Source organism: Pseudochaenichthys georgianus, chromosome 7 (assembly GCF_902827115.2).
Source record: "Pseudochaenichthys georgianus chromosome 7, fPseGeo1.2, whole genome shotgun sequence".
NCBI classification, from domain to species: domain Eukaryota; kingdom Metazoa; phylum Chordata; class Actinopteri; order Perciformes; family Channichthyidae; genus Pseudochaenichthys; species Pseudochaenichthys georgianus.
In genome coordinates, this window is record NC_047509.1 from 11,690,038 (window position 1) to 11,702,453 (window position 12,416).

At 44.0% G+C, this 12,416-nt stretch overlaps 1 protein-coding gene across 4 annotated transcripts in view; it reads right to left on the reverse strand.

Annotated features, from left to right (window-relative positions):
- LOC117449624 (nuclear receptor coactivator 3-like) overlaps positions 1 to 12,416 on the reverse strand; it is a 78,193-nt gene that overhangs the window by 47,699 nt on the left and 18,078 nt on the right. The window contains exon 1 of one of the 4 annotated variants that reach the window (XM_034087405.2): positions 8,130 to 8,225. The exons of 2 other annotated variants lie outside the window; for them this stretch is intronic. The gene's annotated coding sequence lies outside the window, so the exon portion shown is untranslated. Of the gene's footprint in view, positions 1 to 5,218; positions 5,240 to 8,129; positions 8,226 to 12,416 lie in introns of those variants that run through there. One more of the 4 variants, XM_034087406.2, reaches the window with a different exon arrangement.

Genomic DNA, 12,416 nt, shown 5'->3' on the forward strand with positions numbered 1-12,416 from the left:
TCGGATTGGTGTGTCCCGCACATAGACGTCCCGCACCGTCGGGTCTTTTCAGCCGACCCGATGCCTTTTCGGCCGAAAACCAGCAGTCGGCCAAATAAATCACTGATTGGCTGTTCAGCTAGCGAATCAGTGCATGAGAAGCGAAACGGAAGTGAGGGACCCAAACAAGAAGGCAAATCTGAGATTTCATTTAACTCCAGCTCTCGACACAGGTTCGGGACAGCCCCATGAGCTTCTCGTTGTAGAGTGAAAATGGAACGCACACGCTATTTGTTGTTTGTTTATATCACACAGTCTGTTCTTCTTCTCTCGGTTATCACGCAGTCTGTCTTCCGGTTATTGCCTCTTTTGAATGACGAATACACACTACCGCCGCCTGCTGGTAAGGAGAGTTATTGCCACTCACGCATGCGCAGTTCGTACGTGCTTCTTGGCCGTCGGCTGAAGTCTTTGCGGTGAGTTCCGGTGCGACATATGGCCAAGATGCAGAAACGCGAGGCGACGCAACAGTCGGGGTCGGGGTCCATCTTTGTTGTCAGATTGGTGTGTCCGGGTCTTTAAAAAGGTCAATAAATGTAACTTTTACCTCATTCACACCAACGGTGTTTCAGGGCCGGTTCGGAGCTGGGGCTTGAAAAGCACCGGGTTTTCCTGTTCACACCGCAGCGGAGCAGCCTCTTAGCTCCGGAATCCGGTTGGTTTCAAGCACCAAAAAATTGTCCGGCCAGAGCAAAAGCACCGCATATGTCACGCTTACGTCGAGGCGGGGGCAGGGGCGGGATCAACTCCTGAACAACAACAAAAAGTCCGCGTTTTATCCAGTTTGTACACAACGATGGAGAAACTTAACCAGCAGCAGTGGTCCACTGAAGAGACCAGCTACCTACTGGGAATCTGGTCTTCCGAAGAGGTTCAGAGGAAGCTGGAGCACAATCGGCCATTGTTGTTGTTGTTTTCGGTATCAGCTGTGAGGGGTTTCCGCGCGGTTTGGCTTTAAGAAGCAGGCACGCAAACGGTTACGTCATGACGCAAACGATGACGCAATGACGCAGCACCAGTCGGACTCTGGGCGGTGTGAAAAGAGCCGGAGCTAAACCGAAGAACCGGTTCTGAACCTGAAAAGCTCTAGCACGGAGCTTGAACCGGAGTTGCGTTGGTGTGAATCAGGTATCAGTGGAAAAAAAAGGATGGTTGAGTGAGTGTGAAAGAACAGTATGTTAGTGTAAAGGTGTAAAGAATTGCATAAAGATAAAAACTCAAGCTCTTCACTGCTGCGAGAAAGACACTTCTTTTGCTGATGTGTGTGAAGATGAGCCAGTGTGTGAAGTGTGTGTAATCTGTGAGACTTTCTATAGTGGGACTGGGACATAATTGGCTCACAATAACCCATCAGTGCGGCGTGAGCAAGAGAACACCATCTTCTCCTCCACCTCTGCTCCCCTCCTCGCCTCCTTCCTCATGCTTTCCTTCTGCAGGGTGACAGTGAGGGAGCAGATTCACCACATAAACACCCTCCTCCCCCCTGCCCCCCTCTATTTATTTGCTCAGAGTCCAAAAACTGCACAGCACAGGGAAAAAATGACGGGGGTTGGGAGGGGTGGTGGAGGAAGAAGAGAGAAAAAGAAAAGGAGGGGGAGGGAGGTAGACTCACAAACATACACTGCAGATTCAGCTGCACACACGTGGATGGGACACACACAAACACACACACTCACTCCTGGTGGAGCATCTAAATCACATTAGCTGCCTGCCTGACATCCATCACTCCCACAGACAAAAGCACATGCCGGAGAGGCAGGGAAACTGCATGGCAACATGCATAACCACCCACAAACAAACACGGTGACAGAGCAGCCGACACACCTTGAAACCAGACGACAGCGTGCAGGAGAAAGCAATCCCTCCTCACACACTATATTCCCCAATCAGAAATCAACTTGCATTTACTTGCACGCACATCACTGTCAACACACATCAAGCATACGTTTGGGGATCCACTCATTCGCCTCTGTGCTCTGCTGCTCTGCGCACTCGGGACACTTGCATTAACATCAGAGCAAATCAACAGATCCATGATAACACAATGGGGGAAAAAACACATACCATGGTCGCTTTAAATATTTAAAGCAGAAGGAGCTAAGCAGCAGAGAGACATCTTGAGAAATGTTTTTTTCTTTCGGTATCAATCTTCTTTCCCATCAGAGGGGGCCCTTATCATACTGTGTGTTTGTTTTTGTGAGTTTGTGAGGGCCCACATATTTGTTGGAGGTGCGTGTTATCCTGAAAGTGGTGCAGGGTGCCAGTGGGGGGGCTCCACACCTAATGATGCAGGGTGAGTGAGTGTGTTTTTTTATTTTATCTAATGGGCTGTCTTGAGTAATTGGCTGGCTGCAGGGGGGAGGAAAGGGAATGAGAAGAAGAAGAGAGGAGGAAGCAGGGCACACTTGATGTGTGCTCTATACATTAAGAGACCATATGGTGCCCACTGTGCAGCAGCAGCAGAGCACAACACTGCTCATCCACTCGTCTATCGAGTCTCGCAGCTCCCACCGCTCTCCCTCTCTCTCTGTCTTGTTAACTCAATAACATCCACAGCCTCCTCTCTCAACGCACAGTTTTTTTTTTTTGGCAGAGAAAGCTAGAAAATCTCAGCCTTCTTTCTCCTCCTGCTTCCTCTCATGGCAGACGACCGACTCTCGTCTCCTTCACACCTCTCCCCGTTGCACTCATCGCAGAGCTTAATCCCAATCAAAAAGGATTATTTAAAATCGCATTAAAATCTGAAAACTGACAACCCTCTGACTGTGCCGCCCCCGTTGATGACAGGCATTTAAAGCTACACATGCACAGCTCAAAAGGGGGAAGACCCTAAAAGAACTTATCTTTATACCAGAGAGGTCGTGATACATTTGTTTTGGCCTCGATCATGATCCCAGCCATTTATTGTTAAGTACCTGCTGATACCAAGTCTTATATATTTATTTATAAGACAGTTAAATACATCAACTTGGACTTTGATAAACTGATATGACATGTTTTATTATTTTCAGGCATTTTTAGGACCAGTCTGTTGATCCAGTAAATAATCAGCTTATTAAAGGTGGGGTAGGTACGTTTGAGAAACCGGCTCGAGATACACTTTTTGTTATATTCCATGGAATGCTCTTAACATCCCGATAGCAATCAATATCTGAAGTGCTTTGACAATAAATACATTAAAAAAACGTCATCTGTGGAAGGCGTAGTACTGTAAAAAGCACGACCAATCATCTGAGCCGGCCCGGCTAAAATAACTGGACGGCCTACCTGCCTGTCAGCCTTCCATCTGTGCACAAACTGATCTCGTGCCCTCATTGGTCATGTGCGCGTTCGTGTGTGTTGGAGGAGGGGCTCTGTAAGGAAGTGGCAGATTTTCTCCGGCTGTGTATTTTCAAATTCTAGCGCACTCGAGCTGATTTCTCCAAAATTACCTACCCCACCTTTAATGGAGAATCATAATAACCGCTAATCGCAGCCCTGTAGTGCACCCAATTCATGTTTTGGTATTGATCACTTTAATAAAGCCTGGATCAGCCCCAATATTGACTCTTGCCTCAAGACATGTCCTCTCTAGATTGTCTACTGGTGAACAGCAGCAACAATTACAGTAGACAGTTCCCCACCTCTCTCTGTAGTTAAGGAACTGCTAATAGCCAATTGCAACTGCACGACTGACTGTCTGTGTGCATGCATGGGTCATCAAAGCAACAAGCGATGGGGCTGCTCTTTTAGTTGGCTCATGAAATCATTTAATATTGGCCCACTCTGCGCACACACACACACACACACACACACACACACACACACACACACACACACACACACACACACACACACACACACCACACACACACACACACACACACACACACACACACACACCACACACACACACACACACACACACACACACACACACACACACACACACACACACACACACACACACACACACACACACACACACACACACACACACACACACACACACACACACACACCACACACACACACACACACACACACACACACACACACACACACACACACGCACTCCCCCTAGCCGTTTGATGTGTAATGAGAGAAACCATTAGCTGTAAAAATGGGCTCTCCCCGCCCTGCCGCTCAGCAGATCTTAGTCTGAGCCACAGTTACATGTCTATTTATACATTCACTCCTCTTTAGATTTTCTTCCCCTCTAACAGGGAGCAGTTTGTGCAGCACACAGTTTAAAAAGCTGCATTCCTGCTGCCCTTCCTCTCCCTGAGTCTTCTTCTGCTGCTCCTCTCCCTCCGTCTCTACTCCCATCCCCCCTCTCTGACTGTCTCCTCCCTCTCTATACCCTTCCCCCAGCTATATCCTGCTCACTGCCTCCCTCCGTCTCATCAGGCTGCATGCAGCAAGGCACAAATTCAATCGGGGCTAAAGAGAGAGACAGCAAAGGAGAGCTCGAGATAGAGCAGAGGAGGGGGCTGAAACAGAGAGAAGGTTTGGACTGAAAGAGAGCAAAACGAGAGCGAGTGACAGACTAACAGACTAACGGGGAGCGAAGGGGGCAAGACAGACAGAACGAGACAGAGAGAAAGTGAGAGAGTGAGGGGTGGGTCGGTGGGAGAGCAGCGAGGACGAGGAGGAGGGAGAGGGAGAAGCTCGCTCTCGCTACAGCGATGGGCGTTCCTCTCCCAGTTCCTGCAAGGTCAAAAGTTTACCGTGGTTTTAATTTCACCTTTCCACAGCCAATCAGAACACGTCTCCGGCTGCTGGGGGAACTTTGACCCACTCGGAGAATTTGACTGTAAAGACATGAAGCTCGCCTCTGCTTCTTGTTTGTTCCTCCCTGTACTTGTAGTTTTGTTTGTTTTTATTCCCACCTTATTCCAAGCAGACGTTCCCCCTACGTGTTTATTCGTCCTTCATCACAGAGGACAAAAACAAACTATTGTTGATCTAAGGGGATAGAGGGGAAGGGGGATGAAAAAATAGGAGGCATTCATTTGTTTTGCATTTCAGTACTTTTCCTCTGCTTTACAAAACAGATGCCATCTAGACGGCATGTGTGTTGAAAAGCCACAAGATCAACAACCTCTCCTCTTTCACAAACAATGGACGCCATTGCAGTGACACACAAGTTCACAGTCCATGTTCACTTGATTAAAACAACATACACATACATACTCACAGACCAAGTACAGAGCCATGCCCCGCAGTGTGCTGAATGGTGGGTGCACACTGTGTGTGTGTGTGTGTATGTGTGTGTGTGTGTGTGTGTGTGTGTGTGTGTGTGTGTGTGTGTGTGTGTGTGTGTGTGTGTGTGTGTGTGTGAAGGCATGTGAGTGTGGAAAGAGTGTGTGGGTCTATGAAGGGGGAGGAGGCTGCAGTTAGATCATAGCATCAGAGAGGGGAGGGGCTGCTCTGCAAATAGAGCGAGTCGGCATGGCTGGCGACGGTAAGTAGAATGGCTTCAAGCCTCTTGTAAGGAGACGAGGCCGGGTACATAAGAGTGTGTGTGTTTTATATAGCCTCTTCATCACTCGTTGTGTGTGTGTGTATGTGCTTGTTTGATTAATTAACAGCCACAGTCACTGAAGAAGCTCCCTGTTGTTCTATTCTCCCCATATCAACCACACAATTGCCCCACCGTCCTCATCCTACTCCTCCTTCATCCACCTGACTGCGAGGCACAAGCACACGCACACACACCGACACACTCACACACACAGATGAGAACACACATACTCAAGAGAGCGGCACGCTGTGAACAATATCACAAGCTGAAGTGTGGACAGAACAGACGTGACGAGATGTAAAGCCACCTTCCACCTGTAGCTGACTTCCTCATGCTCTCTGGTCTGTTGCAATTAGCTGCACCTAAATGGCTAACTAGTGATATTCTAGAGTTTTCTTCCCGTCAACAAGTGCCATTAATAAGAGCGCTGTTAGGAGAGATTATGAGTGGCATTCACAGTGGCCAATCAGAATGGTACTCAAACCGGATACGTCACACGGGATGAGGGTTCCCAACCAACCAGAATTGTTTAAACTAAGGAAGTAGCGTAATTCATATACCGATAGCAGCACCGTTTGTCCAGCCGCTTAACGGTATACCGATACCGTCCAATCGGCTACCGGTACCGACTAGTACCGGTTCTCGATACCCATCCCTAGCCATTAATATACAAAAACAACAAAATAGCTACAATGGATGTAACAAGTTCTGTTTGTGGATCCAAAGCCTCATGAACTTTGGTTGCTGGTGCCATAGAGTTTCCATTATTGTGTGAGAACTATGTAAAAAAACATGGTGTAGTGACATGTTCCTTCACTGCCATGAATATGGGTACTTGAGGTTATTTTCAGTCAATCACACACACACACACACACACACACACACACACACACACACACACACACACACACACACACACACACACACACACACACACACACACACACACACACACACACACACACACACACACACACACACACACACACACACACACACACACACACACACACACACACACACACACCACACACACACACACAACACACACACACACACACACACACACACACACACACACACACACACACACACACACACACACACACACACACACACACACACACACACACACACACACACACAGCTCTAAACTCGCATTAAATCACCAAATCTGCAGCTGAAAATAGTCACCAACAAATAGTCATTTCTACTGTTTGCTAAAATGTACAGTGTTCAGCTGCTAAACATTAACATTACAAACCTTGTTAGTTGTAATTTGATGTGATTTGCTGACAGTAAAGTGTATAGAAGACAACCAGCTTTTCCTTTAAGTACTCTAACATGGAAGTACAAATGTATGTGATTCGAGCACTCTTTCTTAACTTTAATGGAAAAGGCTTGAGGTCCCATCAGAGTTTGAGGATGGCTTGTTTCGCCAAGTGAATACAATCAATACTGACCAAAACTATTCAAATAAGAGCAAAAAAAAGCAGCAAATTTGAGAAGCAGGAAACAGACAAAGTTATAAATCGTTCCTTCAAAAAGGCCTACTATGAAAATTGTTGTTGGACAAATTGAATGATTACACGATTGTTTCAATACAATGAAAGACCTCTCTCTGTTAAGAAGAACCTCTTTTCCACTGTGAAAGAGGAAATGGTATTTAAAAAGACGAAGATACTTAAAAGGTACTGAAAGGCAATAGGTGGAATTCTGGCATTCTAGTACATTTTGAGATTTGTATTAAGACATTTCACTCAATATTTAAATGATTTCCAACTGAACCCAAATCTTTCAAACTATCCAACGATGCAGACTTTGCCAAAAAGTACTTGGATCAAAACCCAGCTATCGACAGCCAAACAACAAGTAGAGAATGACTTATTCACTGAAATGTTTTCACAACCACCAGCCATTAAAACACCTTCAGCGTCTAAAGTAAACAGATCACCTTACATCTCTCTCTCCGCTGGTGTTCATCCATCTTTCTCTCAACACCTCATTCTCTCTTTTGCTCATTTTTGTACCAGTTCTCAGGGCAGACATGGGAGCAGTTTGTTTTGTGGCAGTGTCAAATTCAGGTGGAAGATGGTGTTTAGTGAAGATGTGAGAGCGGTTATAAAACTGTTTTATCAACAAGTCTTTCCATCTTTGTCCAAAGATTATTCAAATCCATGCAAGTTAAAAAACAGATTTACTGAAGTTCTTGGTTGTATGTGTCCTTTAGAGGAAAACAAATACATTTAATAATCTGTGTTAAAGTCTTGCAAGAATATACAAGTTTACCCAATCTGGACATGCAAGATTGACAGAATCATTTTTACATGATTAAGCTGCAAAAGTGTGTCAAATCCTGAATGAGGGAGAGATGCCCCAGTGTTACCCCAGGGTTTAAGGTTACACTAGGTAAACGGACTGTTTGAGAAACACTTTAATTCAACTATGTCGACAGGTTGCCAATTTATCTGCTGCTTGAAATCTCTTAACCCCCATGTAACAGTAAAACCAGAACGTTTTCTTTTGTGCAGGAGAAGAAAACTAACTCTGAAGCAGATGAATGTTTGTGAAAAAATCAACCTACCTCTGTATTTAACCCTTAGCCAAGACCTCGATTTGTTTTGTTGGTAAATACAAACTCTAAAAGCACTGAAAAACAAACGCACCCTGCACAGTGTTTGCCGTAGAACCATAATGACACAGCAACAAGTTGCCCAACCCCTCCCCTTCACTCCTCCAACTATATTTCTGTTCTTGTATGCAGCTGAAGTGTGTCAGGACAAAGGTTAAACTCACAGCAGTCACACATTAGTACAGACTAGTCAAGAATTGAATATATGTGGGTGTTTCTGTGTAATGTGGTGGCAAAAGCTCAAGTACAGTGATCGAATACATACAGCAGCAAAGCAAAGAGTGTGAGATGATTTGAAGGTACACTTTGTAACCAGTTTTCTCTTTGCCCAGTCAAAACTTCTAAGTGTGTTTAACTATTTCACATAATACAGCCATGTCAGGCAACATTTGAGTTAACTCACGGTGAGAGATAAACATTGACAGGATTATAGCGTGTGCTACAAGTGAGTGCTTGTGCAACGCAATACTTGCAGCAGCCTTCAATTAATATTCAAAATTCAAAGTTCAGTCATTTAAAATAAACGTTATCTCACATTTCTGTCCTGTTCTACGCCTGAAGTCCACTCCTGTTTACAATGTTTTAAACCGTTAAAAGTATTACAATGTTTAGTACTTTTAAACAAATAATTTCTTACAAAGTTTTATCCTATCGTTACGGAAAGAGAATGTGTCAATACTTTTAGAGAGGCCTTACTTCAGGGAGGAGTAACTTGTTGGGGGGGAAATGGAGACCCCTTTTTATCGAGTTGCTTGGTTTGGTTTAAATAGAGTGATTAGAATGGAGTGATCCAAAGTGATTATTTATCGATCACTGAAAGTGGTATTGAGCCATTTCCCTCCAATATTTCTCCTTGATAGTGGAGTTCTACAACTTAACCCAATAGATCAGAAACCCAGTTGAGTTCAGCTTTCAACCGCACACAGCCCTCAGAGATCACTTCTCAATGTGAACCAGGTAACTTCACTTCGAGATAATCACAAGGGAGGATATTATATAAAACAAATGGTCTACTCCCAACAATTGTATAATCCGGTCTACCACTGTGCAGCGTTTGCCAGCTGGAAACTCATACATCTTTTGCTTAAATCTCCCTTCCTGGATAATATTTAATTTCTCACTGGTACGGGTTTTTAATTGTTTATCGCAGTGCTATTTTGGGTCTGAACACCCGCTAAGCACACCAAGGCTCAGCACTATGGGAACAGACCTCCAAACGGTACACAAGAGTCAGATTATGTGAAAGAGTTTCCCCAACACTATACAACACTTTGTTCTTTGCTAAACAACACTGACCAGAGCTAAAGGTCGTACTGGAAGTGTCCTCCAGGTAAATTATTAATGACTTGTTTTCTTTTCCTCTCTGTACCTCTCCTCCTCCTCTCCCCTTTCTCTCGCTTTGATTGTTGTTTTCTCACTCTGGCTCGCTCTCATCCCCACCTTCTTTTTCTCCCTCTCTGTGTCCTCCCTCCCTGCTCTTCTTCTTTGTGTAAGTCTAGTGTGGAGATGGTGTTATTTTTAGCCCTGGTGAGGTAGGGACAGAGATCGTGCTGGGCTAACACAAACTCTCCACAAAGCATTTACTGGAGGCCTGTCACTGACGTGTGAGAGAGGAACGGCTCTGAGTTGACACCAACTGTGTGTGTGTGTGTGTGTGTGTGTGTGTGTGTGTGTGTGTGTGTGTGGGTTTCCACCATGCATGTGTGTTACTGTTTACTAGCAACTCAAATACCAAACTAAGCCGCTTTCATTACAGTAGACGGTAAAGTCCCTGGGATAATAGACATTCACAATTTAAAGAATAGAAATTGAATAGACATTCATCATTTAAAATGTGCAATCTGATAAACAAAAGTGTGCAACAAAAATAACTGACAAAACAAGATTTCAGGAGGAATTATGAAATTATAATGGTTTAACATATTTTTGTGGCTGAAGATGAGACGGTGATGATGTGTCGAGATGGAGATTTTGCCCGCTGGATGAGACCTCTTCAGTGTGATTGGGGTTTAAAGGTTTTATCTCCAGCTTTGATTTTCATGATCATCAGCCTTATCTTTCACACATGCAATTTGCTTTCTGTATCACCTATGGCTGACAGTCTCTGAGCTGCTCAGACAACATAGATTTAAGTTAAGATCTTCAACAGTGTTACTTATACGTACGACATCTTCTTTTTGATGTGTTGGACTTGTGGATGTCATTCAGCTTAGCCAAGTTTGCCAGTTTGTTAAGGGTGCATAGCATGGATGAAAGAGGGTGTTGACCTTTATTTTGCATCAGTCATTGGTGAATTTAGCAATTTCCCATTAAAGTTATGGGGTGAAAATGAAGTTTTCGAAAGGACATTCACATTGGGATCAGATAACACTACATCCTTTTAATGCTGCCATTACTCTTTGTTAATGATATGAATACATATGGAATGTATAACCCACACAATAACAGATTTGGTTTCAAGTCTAGTTGAGCTAGAAATGTAATCCATACAAGCATGAAGCGGAGTCAGACAAAGGGGAAGGGAGGGGAATCTACTTTGTAACCAATAAAAAACGGTATAATACTAGAATCAGATCAGAAAAAAAACATATACAAAATATACTTTGCATGCTTGAATTATGCTGTAAGCCCTCTTCTGTTTCCCAAGCACTACAATATATTGTGACAAGCAGATGTTACTGAAGTGTAAAACAAAATGTGAAGCAGCTGCTTTGGTCAGGGACACATTGGGTGATTTGCTGTGGTGTGGCATTTCATTCAAGTCCCAGTGACGCAGCATTTTGAGACCATTTCACGTCTTTAATTTGTTGTGCCTTTGTCAAAACAGGATATTGATGGAGCGGAGAGGAAATCCAATCTGATCCAACAGGAGATCTGTTACAGAGACTAAACTAGTTGTATGTATTGGAAGGGACAACAAAGCAATATTTCAAAATAAATCCAGTTGAGGTATTTATTTTACTTCAAACATAATCATGCTCCTCAGTAAAAAAGGCCTGACCAGGACTTATATCTTAACTCATTGTATAATAGTTATAAACCTAGCTAGAAGAGTGACATTTTTCAGTTTCATTCACATCTGCCCGAGAAGATTGTTAAGAATCCAAAGGGCTGTGCCTATTTGTGCCGCAGTTTTTCAAAGAAGACTACGTAGTGTAGCAAATAGTTGGAGGGAAAGCATTTCCTTCATCACACTACAACTGAATCTAGCAGTAACATCACCACCAGTCAATCAGTCTTCCATCCGTTGGGATTGATACTCCATAAATATCACCAGCAGTCTTCTAGTCCTTCAGGCAAGCCGAGGCTGTTCACCTGACGGTTACCTGAGTGGGCAGCCGGTCCAACAGGAGATGATATTTCACCCAGTGCATCGGGTCTAACTGAGACACAGGAACGTGAAGTAGAGCCTTAACACAAGCGATGCCTTCTTTTTGGATAAAGTCTGATTTGCTGAACAACACCTACAAATACACAAACAACAGCTATACAAAGCTCCCAAAAGAGGAACAAGGGAAGAACTGGAATAGTTGTCTCACATTGCATTAAATCAATATTTAAATTCTGGCCCCTTTCTCTCTAAGGAGAGCATGCAGATGTCACTGCCTGTTTACTACGACTGGGATCTCACAAGACTAACAGATTCATTGTGAGGGAGCGAGGCGGTAGAAGACAATGAGAAGGGTGGGGGTTAGAGAGGAAAAGCTGATTCGACCAAAGACGCTGCCTGAGCTAAGGCCGATGAACGGAGGGCTTCTTCCCTCTTCAATGTTTTGCAGAAGAAAGTAACTCTGATAGTGCCCAATTCACAACAACATAAGAAATGTAGCAGTTAGAGTAAAGCTCTGCATGTCATGTGCATACTTTCAATATCTCCTCAGTCACATGTTTCACTGAGAAGTTTAAACGTCTCTTACCGAACAGTTTCGTTGGGTTAAAGACATTGATATCACCTATTGAGCCAAATTGGAATTAATCAATAGAGGGTCGGGGGCTGTAGAGAGTAGAGCTGAGAGAACATCTACACATTAAGTTTCTTACCATTGGGCAAGAATAAATTGGTAACCGGAACTAAAAATGTTAGCCTGATCAGTTCTTTATTTCTGTGGTAATGTAACTCACTGTGGAGGCTCTAGTATTTTGTCATTTGAATATATGTATTTACCTTTTGTGGTCCTGTTGTCAACTGGTTGTGCCATGGCCATGTATAAATTGTATGATACAAAACATTCTCTATTG